Here is a 14,794-nt window from a genome sequence, read left to right as displayed (position 1 = left end):
GCCCGTTGATGGTCCTTCGTATAAGGAGTTCAGGAAAGTCATTAGACCCTCGATGGAGATTCCAGCCGCTCTTTCCTATCTACCTCCCTCCCAGTGCTATGACATTTTGCCCAAGCTTCATGTGGTCCCAGGAGGTGCTAAAATGGAAGGTAACTGAAGGCATCTAAACAGATGTGGAGAAGCCATCATCAGATGCTTCAGTGAGGCAGCTGTTTGGGAATCACCCAGGCTCCTGTGAGGACTCTGCATCCATGCTATACAAGAATGTGCAGTAAACTTATTGTTTTGCCGAGCTAGACTTTGGTGGAATCATTTACTTTGATCTGTTGTTGATGCCTTGCATCAGGTGAGTAAAAGTTTGCATCTCCTCAAGAGAAGTTTAAGAAACAATGACTTGGGTTTTTTGTTTGTTTTGTTCTTTGTTCTTTGCTTTTTGGTTCTGTTTGGTTTTTTTAAGATAGGGTCTCACTATGTAGTTCTGGCTATCCTGGAATCCACTAAACAGACCAGGCTGGGATTAAAGGCATGGACCATTACACCTGGCTTAACGATGAGATTTTTATTACAACTTTGTGCTAGTTGATTTTGATGGCAACTTGCCACGAATTAGAATCACCTTAGTAGGAAGCCATTGAATTGCCCCGATTGCTTTAATAGACCGGAGAAAACCAGCAGCCCAGATAGAGAGGGCATGACGGGAGATTATGGCCTTTTGAGGGCAGCCTTGTTGCCGCAAGCTTATTTACCCTGTTGCTACTGTAGCTAATTCCTTCATCGCTGTCAGAACCGGAGCTTGCAGGCTTCTACTGTTGACTGAGGACTGGTGGCTTTCCAGGAACCCACCAGATGTTTGCCACCAGATTGGGAGTGCGAGCCATCCAGCCTTGCAGACCTAGCAACTATTAGGTTGTCAGCCTCTCTAGTGTGAGTCAGCCTCGTGGGGATGACTCAGATGGCAGGGCCACCCAGATTGAGCAATTACAGCTGTTGTTACTATTTCAAAGTAAGCAGGTTTAATAAATTCTATTAAGATATATTATCTATATTCATTCTGTTGGTTCTGTTCTTCTAGAGACCCCGACTAATACAGGCTGTAAAACAAACAAAGATAGCACATGTGTGATGACTAGTTTTTCTGTCAGCTTGCCACAGGCTAGAATCATTTTGGAAGAGGGAACTTCAGTTGAGAATATGCTGATGCCAGAATGGCCTGTGGGCAACTCTGTGACACATTTTCTTAATTAATGTTTGATGTGGGTGGGCCCATCCCACAAAGGTTGGTACCAACCGTGGAGAGGTGGTCCTGAGTTGTATAAGAAAACAAGCTGAAAGTCGGGCAGTGGTGGCTCACGCCTTTAATCCTGTGACAGAGGCAGGCAGATCTCTGTGAGTTCGAGGCCAGCCTGGTCTACAGAGTGAGTTCTAGGACAGGCTCCAAAGCTACACAGAAAAACCCTGCCTCGAAGAAAACAATCAAACAAGAAAGAAAGAAAAAAAGGAAGGAAGAAAGGAAGGAAGGAAGGAAGGAAGGAAGGAAAGAAGGAAAGAAGGAAAGAAGGAAAGAAGGAAAGAAGGAAAGAAGGAAAGAAGGGAAGGAAAGAGGGAGGGAAGAAAGGAAGCTAACAAGTAGGACTCCTCTATATTAGTTCCTTCTCCCAAGATCCTATCCTTGGGTTCCTTCCCTGATGTCCCTCAGTGAGGGACTGTGATACAGAAGTGTAAGTAAATTAAAATTCTTTCTTCTTCTAGTTGATTATTGTCGTGATGCTTTATTCCAACATTAGAAACCCTAAGACAATACATTTGTCAAATCTCTCTAAGTTCCTTTGGATCACAAGATATTCGAACACCTACACATAGTAATATTAGGATATGCCTTTATATATAATATTTAGGTGCCTATATGATAGACAAAGGCCTATCTTATTGGGTTTTGCCAGGAAGATAATGTCTTGCATTTAAAGGTTGATTAAATTTTACAGGCACAGAAAATTTATAGTCTGCTTTATAGAAGGACAATTTAAAATGTAAATTTAAACCATAAAAATTAATTTGCTGGCTTGTATGTAGATACTTTTGAGTAGTGTCTGGGCTTTGCACCCTATGAAATAGACATACGTTTTTCTCAGTGTTGAGATCGGTTGTTTCCACCATTCATCATCAATCCATTGTTAACAGATAATACATTGTATTATAAATAATGGTAGGAAATTAGATATCTTAATATCAAATTCGGTATATATGTGCATTATAAAATTACGGTGGTAAAGTTGACCATAACCAAGACATTTTTTGTTTGTTTGTTTGATTGGTTTTTGTTTTTTCGAGAAAGCATTTTATTATGTAGCAGTCTTGACTGTCCTTGAACTCGCTCTGTAGACCAGGTTGGCCTGGAACTCACTAATATTCACCTGCCTCTGCCTCCTGAGTGCCTGGCTAAGACATTGCTTACAAAGTTGTTTGTTTAATGCTTTATGTTCAAGGCATAATCTTTCTTAAAATGATGATCTACTTTTAGTAAAAATTAAAAAGTGCTTAATTTTAAAAGATGCTTAATGTTTTATGTTTCCTGTAAATTTGTCAGGCTTTTAACAGACTCAGGGAGCTCACTTAAATTCCTCTTTAGGGGCTGGACAGATGGCTCAGCCATTAAGAGCTGCCTGTTCTTCCAAAGGTCCTGAGCCACATGGTGGCTTACGAGTGTCTGTAATGAGATCTGGTGCCCTCTTCTGGCCTGCAGGCATACATGCAGAGAAAAAACTGTACACATAATAAATAAATAAATCTTTTAAAAAATTTCTCTTTAGGCTGATGTATTTTGATGGCCATGTTATAACTTTGATTAAATAGGGCCAGCACATGTGAAGTATTCTCATGTATCAATAGATAAGTTCTTTTATGTTCATTGTTGTTATTCTAAAAAAATGTTTCTAAAATATGTTACAAAGTATAAATTTAATTAGAGGATTTTCTATGGTTAAAATTCAGTGCATTTATGTCAAACTAGGGCAGGCCCAATTCTTTGTGTCTAACAAGGCATTATTTTTCCAATTTTTATTATTTAGCTCTATTTTTTTGGGGGGGGGGGACATGATTTCTCAGTATAGTCTTGGCTGTCCTGGAACTCACTCTGTAGACCAGGCTGGCCTCAAACTCACAGAGATCTGACAGCCTCTGCCTCCCGAGTGCTGGGATCAAAGGCGTGCACCACCACCTCCCATCTTATTTAGCTCTATTTATCATGTGTATAGGTGCAATCCATATACACACCATAGAATGCATACAGAAGTCAGACAGTAACCTTCAGAAGTGGGTTTTCCCATTCCAGTGTAGGGCCCATAGATCAGATGACGAAGCTTGTGCAGCAAGTGCTTTTACCTATGAAACACCTCGCTGGCCCAGCGAGGCTTTCCTTTTTACAGCGTTGCTCCTGTGTGTATGCACATACGTTTGCTTTGGTACATACAGGGAGGTCAGAGGACAACCTGTGTGTATCGGTTCTCTCTTTCCCCACGTGGGTCTGGAGGATCATCCTCGGGTCCTCGGGTTTGGTGGCAGACATCTTGCCCCATGGAATCATCTCAATCAGCTAAGACAATTGCTTATGTTTTCCTCTGATTTTGTCAGGTTTTGACTATTTGGGTCTTAACAAAGTCGGGGTTCATTTAACTATCTGTTTTATTTTAAGCCTTGTAATGACCTCCATATGAACTGTTTTTCTTTTAATGTGACCCTAGTACTTTCCTCCAGCTCCCCTACCCCACCCTGTTCCTAGTACATTCCATATCCTGTTTTCTGACAAGAGGATTCACTGTGGCAGGGGTGGAATGAGACTGACCCTCAAAGGAGGTGGCACCCCTCCAAGAAGATGGCTGTGCCTCCCACATATGCTGATCTTGGCAAGTCTGCCAGGGATGTCTTCCCCAAGGGCTATGGCTTTGGCTTAATAAAACTTGATTTGAAAATGAAGTCGGAGAATGGGTTGGAATTTACCAGCTCAGGCTCCGCCAACACAGAGACCACCAAAGTGAACGGCAGTCTGGAAACCAAGTATCAATGGACTGAGTATCACCTGACATTTACAGAAAAGTGGAACACAGACAACACCCTGGGTACCGAGATCACTGTGGAAGACCAGCTCGCGCGTGGGCTGAAGCTGACCTTTGACTCATCCTTCTCACCTAACACTGGGAAAAAATGCTGAAATCCAGACAGGGTACAAGAGGGAGCATATCAGCCTGGGCTGTGATGTGGACTTTGACATTGTTGGGCCTTCGATCCGGCGTACCCTGGTGCTTGGCTATGAGGGCTGGCTCGCTGGCTACCAAATGAATTTTGAGACCTCCAAGTCCCCAGTGACCCAGAGCAACTTTGCAGTTGGCTACAAGACGGATGAATTCCAGCTTCATAGTAATGTGAATGATGGGACAGAGTTTGGTGGCCCCATCTACCAGAAGGTGAACAAGAAGTTGGAGACCGCTGTCAATCTCGCCTGGACAGCGGGGAACAGTAACACTGGCTTTGGGATAGCAGCCGAGTACCAGGTCGACCCTGATGCCTGCTTTTCGGCCAAATTGAACAACTCTAGCCTGATCGGCTTAGGGTACACTCAGACCCTCAAGCCAGGTATCAAGCTGACGCTGTCAGCTCTGCTGGATGGCAAGAACATCAATGCAGGTGGCCACAAGCTTGGTCTAGGACTAGAATTTCAAGCATAAATGAATATTGTACAATTGTTAATTTAAAACTATTTTGCAGTATAGCTACCTTCAGAATTTAGTGAAGTTTTTAATGTTGTATGTTGGGGATGCAAGAATCGATAAATACCATATTAGATCTCCAAGTTAAGGATGACTTGGCTTTCCGGTGTTTACCATTTCAGAGGTACAGCAGACACCCCATTCCTGAAAGGGTCCTTTTAGCTGTAGACGTGGGCTGGGGAGGAGACCCTCTAGAGATGCTAGGCCATAAGTGGAAGCTCGGAATATGCGGGCCCTTTGTAAATCTGTATCGAGTCCACAAGTGAAATTGTGACCTTCTGAGCAACCTTGGTGTCTCCATGCTAACTGCTGAGAAGCATGTGCACACACACCTGTGTGAGAGGGCCTTTCTTAGGCAGATCTCTGTGGCCTGTTCCCGTCCTTGCCTAGTTTCCTGTTTTACACCAAAAGCACTCTTCTGGTTAGCTATTTCCTTTGTGCATTTTAGGGTGGAGAGAGTGGGCCAATGGAGCCATCATTTAGGACTTCATTCTTCCTTGTGTTGTGGCATGGTTTTTTTTCTTTTCTCTTCCCTCCCTCCCTCCCTCCCTCCCTCCCCCCCCCTCCATTGCGCTAGAGTATGAGACAGCTTTAAGCTGGGCAGGTAATTGTGGTCACCATGACAACACTAGGGATCTAAAGTGACCTTTTAAAACCACACCACTCTTTTTTAGCACTTTAATGGGTACATTAGAGAGTCTTCCATTTTGTGTGGAATTAGCTCCTCCCCTTCAAATGCTGTAATTAATATCACTTAAAATAAAACTTGAATAAAATATTGAAACCTAAAAAAAACGGGGGGGGGTGGCACCTTCCAAAAGGTCGCCCAGATGTAAGGAGATTCAAGGAGCATGTAGTGGTGCCTGCTTGCTTCCCCCTGAAGAAGGAGGGCAATTGTCAGGATGGAAACAAATTAAATGAGACATGGTGGGGGGTGGTTCTTGCCCATCGTCCAAGTATTTGGGAGATTAAAGCAAGAAGGTTTGTTTCAGTTCAGCCTGGAACTTATGTAGTAAGACCTTGTCTCGAAACTAGCAACCCGAATGGAATTGCTATGGCAGCCCTGCTAAAGGGAACTGAAGCCCAGAGAGGTGGTTCTGCATGGCTCCCTGACACTAACCCATTATCTTCTAATCTTGAATCTTATGTAGAATGTGTATGATATTTGCTTCAGACACGGGCATATTTTAAACATTTTCACAAAACCAGGGGAACTGTAACAATCTTGCAAGACTGGGAACTATTCTGAAGAGAGACACATTCTGCTCCATTCTTCTATGGGACTCCTGAAAACAATGGTTCCCCAAAGAGCTATAAACTTCCCTAAGAATCTCAGGCTGGGGCTGGGAGGGGAAGGCCAGGAAATCCACACAGCTCAGCAAGCTTGAATTCACAGTCCCATAATTCTCTGACTTTGTTTCATCTTTTCAATAAAATTGTAACAGCGTTCCTGGAGAAGGCTGGAGAAACCAGACAGTTTTCTTTGTGGACTGGCCCAAACTATCAGTAAATCAACGTTCCTTTGTCAAGTTGCTTCCCAGTTTCCTTTAACACACAGTAGGTGTATGAAGCTAAGTGCCCCGGTCATAAGATGACATTGTGTTTGTTCACAATTTAGTAAACATCTTTAGTGACTGCTTAAATTGATGACAGGGCCAGAGAGGTGGCTTGGCAGTTAAGAACACTTGCAGAGGACCTGGGTTCGATTCCCAGCACCCACAGCATGTGGCTTACAATAGCCTGTCTATAACTCCAGCTCATATGTAGTCCTTACATGTTTTGAACCAATTTTTTTAACCACTGTGACCTATTTGCCAATTACTATAATAACCTGCTGATTTTACTTCTAGCCGAGAAGAGTTCTCTTATCCGCGGGCTCAAGGGCCAGTCCTTCTATCCAGGTACCTAGGAAATCCAACTAGGGCCTGAGCTACAGCTTGGACTGCAAAACAGGTGTCACTACTCGCATTCTTTTTTATACTGCTGAATAACAGCGCCCACACAGATGGTATCATATCTCAGCGGTGGGGGGGGGGGGGTTACCAGTCCAAAAGCTCTTGGTTGGCTGAGTGTCTGGTGTTCATGGTTCCTTAAGGTGATGGCCCTGTTTTCATGCTGGCTGTCAGCTGGCCACCCCACATCATCCGAGAAAATGTGATGCATAACTTTCTTCTGGAGCTTTGACACTCTGGAAGCTCTTTTCCCTTCCCCTCCCCCACCCCTCCCCTATCATCCCCCTCTCCTCCCCCTCTCCCCCTCACCCTCCTGCTTCTCCTCCCCCTCCCCCCCTCACCCTCCCCTGGAACTCGCTCCATTGACCAGGCTGGCCTCAAATGCACAGAGATCCACCTGACTCTGCCTCCCAAGTACCGGGATCCACCACTGCCCAGATATTTCTGCTTCTTTTTTTTTCGCAGGAGCTCAGGACAGATGGCTACGAGCCACCGTGTGGGAGTCGGGAATTGAACTCAGGTCCTGTGGATCTCAGCACAATCGGGCCACAAACGGCACTCTTAACCACTGAGCCATCTACTCCATTTTGTAAATGGAGCACATTTTTCTTATCCATTCTTCCGTCAAGGGGCATTTACATGGGAAGTGGAAAGTAGAAAAAGACAAGATCTCCTGAGTAAATTGGGAGCATGGGGACCTTGGAGGAGGGTTGAAGGCAGAGTGGAGAGGCAGGGAGGGGAGCAGAGAAAAATGTAGAGCTCAATAAAAATCAATTTAAAAAAAAAACACCAAGAAAACAAATCCTCATCTAAACCTAATCACTTCCCTAAGTCTCATCACATGGGAGATCAGGCCTTCCATCCATCACCATCCTATCACACAGCTCAAAGTGGATAGCAAGGCAGGCTTCTGCTGGAATTCCTGTTTCAAAAACAGTTCTTAGTCACTGTCTAGAGCCCAGCACATGGGGAACAAGGCATGTAAATTGTGAACCTGGCATTGACTAGGTGTTAATGGAAATCTATCACCGCTGACGTCAGAAGCCAGTCAAACCGAATTAATAAATTCCGCTTTATTCTGAGCAAAGCACTTCTGGGTGGCTCCAGGAGAAGTTGAGAAGACCACGAGGGGAACTCACGAGGTGGGGGGCTCTTTAATGTCCTCTGGGGGTGGAGCCTCCAATGGTGGGCTTTCTCGGGGGCCTAGTGTGGACTGAGGCAACTCTAGTGGAGGGGACTTGTGGTGGGGCTTCCATCCAAACATTCTAGACTCTTTGGGTACATGGACACTAGGGGCTGGAGTGAAGCCTCCACCTGAACCCTAGGGTAGTGCAAAAGAACCCAGACTCTCCAACCAGAAAGGCTCTATTTTTAGAAGCTCTATGAACCTATGAAGTCAGTGACTGGAGCTCTACTTTCTTGTAATTAGAATTCAGGGCCAGTGAGATGGTTTTGTGGGTAAAGGCGCTTGCTGCAATGTCACATAACCTGAATTCAATCCCCAGGATCCGCATGGTAGAAGGAGAAAACTAAGATCCACACGTGGTCCTCTGTGTGTGCATGCAGCGGTATGTGCACCCCACCCTGCAAGGGTGCAAAAACTAATCTAGGGCCAGTCAGCTAGCTCTAGCAGAAAAGCTGCTAACATTGATGGCCTGAGTTCAGTCCCCAGGACCTGTATGGTAGGAGGAGATAACTAATTTTTAAAAATGGTTCTCTGACTTCCACATGTGTATACACAGACACACACTCACACACACACATACACACACACAGGCAAATGTAATTTAAAAAAATGGTTAAACTTTTTAAAAAGAAAAATCTATTAGCTTTTGCTTTATAGAACAGTTCAGAGAATTTAATCTGACCATTCAAAGCAATAGTTCCAATAGGTGCTCTAATAAGTAAACGGTAGTCATTATTGTGTTTCACAACCACACTCCTAAATCAAAAATTCCCACATTGCATCAACAACAGCTCTCTGGTGTCATATTCTCTCTGCTAAATAGAGTGGATGGTTGGGTTATGTCATGAGGATTACAGAATGGGAGCAGGCTGTGGCGGTACCCACCTGTAATCTAGTACTTGGGAGGTAAAGGCAGATGGATTGTTGAATTCAAGGTCATCCTTGGCTACATATTGTGTATAAGGCCAAGTCTGAGCTACATTAGACCCTGTCTCAAAAACCAAAAGAGCCAAGTTCCAGGGTAGCCAGGGATAAGAAACCCTGTCTTGAAAAAACAAAACAAAACAAAACAAAACAATAACAACAGCAACAAAGAAAAAAAACCCGCCAGGTGGTGGTGGCACACGCCTTTAATCCCAGCACTCGGGAGGCAGAGGCAGGCGGATCTCTGTGAGTTCGAGACCAGCCTGGTCTACAAGAGCTAGTTCCAGGACAGGAACCAAAAAAAGCTACGGAGAAACCCTGTCTCGAGAAAAAAAAAAAAAAAAAAAAAAGCAAAAAACCAAAAGAGCCAAAATGAAAAGGTGAATGGGACATCCTAGAGAAGCCTCTCCCAGAGTTGTGGAATTAAGAACAATATAAAGAACAATTATTCTGAAACGTATAGAGAGCAGTTAGGCTCCGCACCCAGGTGGACATAAAGCAACTGCAATTAAGGTTAGTAGGTCATGAAATTCGCTCTCATCAGAGACCAGCTTCCCAATACCTTCTTCCCACCCCAGCCGAGCAATACAGTACAGTCGGGAGAAAACCAGTTCCCACTTGGGAGACCAAACAGTATAATGTAGATATTAGAGCCTGATTCTTAAGGTGGGCTCACTAAGGGACTAGTTTCTCCCATTCTCATCCATCTTAGCATGGATGAGAATAATGTCCAAGATAAGGATGTCACTGAACAAAATACAGGCACCGGGATGTGCAGTAACACGAGGTGGCAGCCCAGGACTATAAATTAGCACAGCGTTTCTGTGGCTACCATACTACAGGCAGACACCAGGGGGAAGCCTGTGACAGAACACTACAAGCCCAGGAAGGATTAAAACGAGAAACAAGCTTGAGAGATACCCAGAAACTCTATCCAGCATGAATAGCTAAAATGTTCCCTGAACAACACCAGACTAGAAGGTCTTGGAGAGGTAGCTAATACTTTAGATGCTGAAATCCTAATAAAGCTAAGAGGACAGATAAACAGGGATATATGATGCACTTAAAGCACTACCACTTCTCTCTTATCTGTCTGTCTGTTTCTCTCTTACTCGCTCGCTCTTGCTCTTTCTCTTCTCTCTTTCTACTCTCTTCTTTCTTCTCTTTTCTCCCTCACCCCGTGAGACAGATGCAAAGCTTGGCACACACTAGGCAAGCACACTATACAGACTTACACCCCCATCCCTAAAGCAGTAAGTGAAACTTCTGAAACCAGAACTTACAAGAGAAAAAAAATAGGCAGATATGAGTTGCTTGTCAGACAATACAAGTCACCATCCTAAGGGGCTCAATGAATTAGAGAACCAAGAGACAACAAAATGAAATCAGGGAAATGATATATGAACAGAAGCAAAGACTGAGGAAAAACACAAAGGAAGGAATTCATGGCTATCACTCTAAACCTGGTCATTAGCCCAGTGTGTGTGTGTGTGTGTGTGTGTGTGTGTGTGTGTGTGTGTGAGAGAGAGAGAGAGAGAGAGTCATGGTGGAGGAGCCTACTGTAGTTTTCTTTTTCTTTTTAAAGATTTATTTATTTATTTATTATGTGTACAGCATTCCTTCCATGTGTGCCCGCAGGCCAGAAGGGAGCGCCGGGTCTCATTATAGATGGCTGTGAGCCACCATGTGGTTGCTGGGAATTGAACTCAGGACCTCTGGAAGAGCAGTCAGTGCTCTTAACACTGAGTCATTTCTCCAGCCCCCCCCCCCCCGTAGTTGTTTTCTTAACTGGTCATATTGTTAAACTGCATTCATGCTGCTCTCAATCCCCTAGAGAAGCCTCTGTCTGTGGTGGGCAGCAGTCAGTGCAGAGATGCATTACTCAGTGCTAAGGAGAAGTCACTGTGAGTGCCCAGCCTTAAATGGGACAGGCTCAGGGAACATTTGTAGAAGAACGGACTGAAAGAGTAGAAGAGTGGGGGAATAGAGATGCTGTCGTCTGACGCTGCTGTTGTGCTCGCGAATTCACAGTAGCAGTGGTTAACTGGTTAAGATCAAGCCTGTCAAAATCCCAGCATAGGGAAGGGAGGGGCTTATGAAGCCCTCCGCCCCCCCCCCCGCCTTCACTAAGGAGCTATTAGCAGTTGATGGGTGCTGAGGGAGGGAAAGTCACTTTTTTCTAATGGGGGAATGTGGCCACTGGTAAGTTACTCACGCTCCAGCGGATGGTCCTATACCCATGAGCATACCAGCAGCACTAACTGGACTCTTGGGGTTATCAAAAGCAATGGAAAAAATAGAGGACATAAATTTGAGAGGAAGTGGTAGGGGGAGGAATCTGGGGGAGTTCAGGAGCAGTGGGGACAGATATGATTGAAATATAATGTATACATGTATGGAATTCTCAAAGATTGCATTTTCCCTCTCTCTCTCTCTCTCTCTCTCTCTCTCTCTCTCTCTCTCTCTCTCTCTCTCTCTCTCTCTCACACACACACACACACACACACACACAAATCTTCCTTAGCTGCTGGTGAGCAAAGACTGGCATTGTATCTAACTTCTCCAAACCTGTGTAATCAAGAGTACAATGGCATGTTTAAAATACTAAGAGAAAAGTATAATCTAGATCTTAGCATGCTGGGAAGTTATTCTTCAAAAGGGGAAAACTAAAGACTTTCACAAGCAAACTAAATTGGAAGACTGCATTGCCAATTCCGTTCCCTCAGAGGGAACACCAAAATCAGTTCTTTAGAGAGAAGGAAAATGATATAGGTTAGAAACTCAGCTGTATAAAAGGAAGATGACTGATTATGGAACACACAAAAGCAAGATAAAAAGTCAGTTTTCTTATTTTATTATTAATAAAAACCAGATAGCGTTTTTGTTCGAGAAAACAGTAGCAACTGTATACTCATGTTTGTATGTTCAGTGGGAGTGAAATGAGTGGTTGCTGTGGGGATGCGAAGGAAAATGGCCTCCCTATGCTCAGATGTTTGGGCGCTTGGTCCCCAGTTGGTGGAGCTGTTGGGGAAGGATTAGGAGGTGTAGCCTTGATGGAGGAGATGTGCCACTGGAAATGAGGTTTGAGGTTTTAAAAGATTCTTGCCATCATCCCCAGTGTTCTTTCTGCTTCTTGCTTGTGGCTTGAGTTGTGAGCTCTCAGCTATTCCAGCTACCATGTCTTTTCTTTGCTATCATGAACTCTAATCCTCTTGAACCATAAGCCCAATGTGTGGCTTTCTTTTATAGGTTGCTCTGGTCATGGTGTTTATCACAGTTATAGAAAAATAACTAGTAGAGTTGAGATGATACAAAGAATAGGAGGGAGGGGTTAGGAATATTTCCCCACTATAAGACATTTATATGACCTGAAAAATATATTGTGATATTTGCAAGTGGACAAAGATTTGTCGTATTTATTACCAACTCTAGGAAATACAATGAACATACTCAGAGAGGTGAAATAAGGGGAATACTATGAGAACTTCAATTAAGAATATTCAAAGTTGGGCTGGGAGATGGCTCAGTGGGTAAAGCGTCTGCTGCTCATGCATGAGTTCAGATCCCCAGAGCCCATATAAAAAACCATGTGTGGTGGCTCTTATCTGTAACCTTAGTGCTGTGTAGGCTGGGAGGGAGATAGGCAGATCTTGCAACTCACTGGTCAATGAGCTTGGCCAGTCAGTAGCTCCTGGTTCAGTGAGAGCCTCTGCCTCAAAAGAAACAAGATGGAGAGCTACAGAGGAAATATCAAGTGTCAGCCTCTTACCTGCACACACACACACACAATTTAAGAAAAGTCACACAAGGACTGGGTGTGGTGGTACTTGCCTGCTGTACTAACTACTCTGGAGACTGAAGCAGGATTGCAAGTCTGAAGCCAGCCTGGGCTACATAAAAAAAAAAACTCCATTACACTCACCCATGCACACACACACACATACACACACACACACACACACACACACACACACGATAGATAGACAGATAAATAAACCAGAAGACAGTGTAACAGCAAGGGTAACAAGAAACAGTAGCAAATATGCTAAATATTGATGAAAATATTTCAGTAATCATATTTAGCATCATTGAGCTAAGTGCAACAATTAAAAGAGGTTGACAGGATCAAACAATTACATATTACCTAAAAGAAACTTAATTTAAATATAAGGCACATGGAATGTGAAAGTAAAGAGAGGGGAAAAGATATCCCACACTAACAATAATCCAAGATAGCAGTAGTGATTTTCAAATAGCATACTTTAGAGCAGAGAAATTTATCATGGTCAAAAAGGGCATTCCATACTGACGATGGGATCAGTTCTAAATGGAAACATACAAGCCAGGGCTGGTGGCCCATGCCTTCAGTCTGGAGTCAGAGGCAGGTGAATCTCTGGGAGTTCAAGGCCAGTTTGGAGTGCAGAGAGAGTTCCAGGACAGCCAGGGCTACGCAGTGGAAGTATATCGAAGGAGGGGGGAATTGTAGTCGTAGCAGCCCTCAATGTGTTTGCACACGGCAGCTTAGAGTCCTAACATGCGAAGCAGAAACTCATAGAATAGCTAAGAAAAACAGGTAAACCGCTACCACTATGAGAGACCTTCATGCCCCTTTCTGTAAGAAATGGACAGATGTCGCAGGCAGCGAATCACAGAGCCTGGAGTGACAATGTAAACAGAAAATGGTACAACCATATCATGGGTCTCGAGGCCTTGACACAATGAGGAGGCACTCGATACTGCTGAATGGTCCACCTAGAACGGTCAGTGTGAGAAACGTGATGTTAGATTTTTATAAGGTGAGCTTTTGCCTTTTGTTTTGTGCGGATGAGTGTATTGCCTGCATGAATGTTGGTTCGCCACCCCTATAGCCACCATCGTTGGAGGCCAGAATTGGGTGCTAGAGCACCTGGCACTGGAGTTACAGTCAGTTGGGAACTACTATGTGTATTTTGGTGATTGAACCCAGGTCCTCTGTATGAGAAGCATGTGTCTTAACTGCTGATCTCTCCTGCCCTGTCATAATTTCTCTTTTAATTTAATTTTTATTTCATTAACATTTTCTCATTTACATACCAACCACAGTTCCCCCTCCTTCCTCTCCTCCCACCCCCCACTCCCATTTACCCCCTTCCCCATTCACTCCTCCATCTCCATTCAGAAAAGGGCGGGCCTCTCAGGGGCTTGAACTATGCATGGCACATCAAGTTGAGGTAGGACTGAGCTCCTCCCCCTGCAAAGATGCTGGGTGAGGTGATCCAGCACGGGGAACACGTTCCCAAAAGCCAGCTAGGCACCCGAGACCAGTCTTGATCTCACTGCTAGGAGCTTTACAAACAGACCAAGCTACATAACTGTCACGCACACGCAGAGGATCTAGGTCAGTCCCATGCGGGCTCCTTATCTGTTGGCCCAGACTCCATGAGCTCCCACAAGTTCACGTCAGCTGTCTCTGTGGGTTCTTCCTCATGGCCTTGACTCCCCCGGCTGGTACAATCCCTCCTCCCTTACTTCAGGAGGACTCCTGGAGCTCGGCCCAGTGCTTGACTGTGGGTTTCTGCATCTGCTTCCATAAGTTACTGAATAAAGGCACTTTGATGACAGTTAGGGTCGTCACCAATCTGATTATAGTAGATGGCCAGTTCGGGCACCCAGACTAAGACCCTCTATCATTTCCCCTGGAAGATCCTATAAGAAAAGACAGGTTAGTAGAGAATATTCTGGATCCTGGGGCCACTTAAGAAACAGGTCCCAATAAGTTGGGTCAGGGGAAACCTAAGGGTGTGTGGTCTGGAGACGTCACATTGAAAGAAAGATGGGATAATAACACATGGTGAACGGAACATTGTACTCATGGATCTTGCATTCCCTTTGGGAGATAAAAGCATCAAAACCAAAGAAAGCTCAGCTACCAGAAGTTCCCAGAAAGGAAGCTGAAACTGGGGGCTGGAGAGATGGCTCACTGTTAAGAGCAT

General features: G+C 44.4%; 1 pseudogene; it reads left to right on the top strand.

Moving 5' to 3' along the window:
• The first annotated feature begins 3,863 nt into the window (after positions 1 to 3,863).
• LOC130867834 (voltage-dependent anion-selective channel protein 1-like) lies at positions 3,864 to 4,718 on the top strand (annotated as a pseudogene).
• Positions 4,719 to 14,794: the final 10,076 nt, after the last annotated feature.

Source organism: Chionomys nivalis, chromosome X, assembly GCF_950005125.1.
Source record: "Chionomys nivalis chromosome X, mChiNiv1.1, whole genome shotgun sequence".
Classification (NCBI taxonomy): Eukaryota; Metazoa; Chordata; class Mammalia; order Rodentia; family Cricetidae; genus Chionomys; species Chionomys nivalis.
Note: the sequence above shows the minus strand (reverse complement) of the source record. Positions and strands in the feature narration are given on the sequence as shown.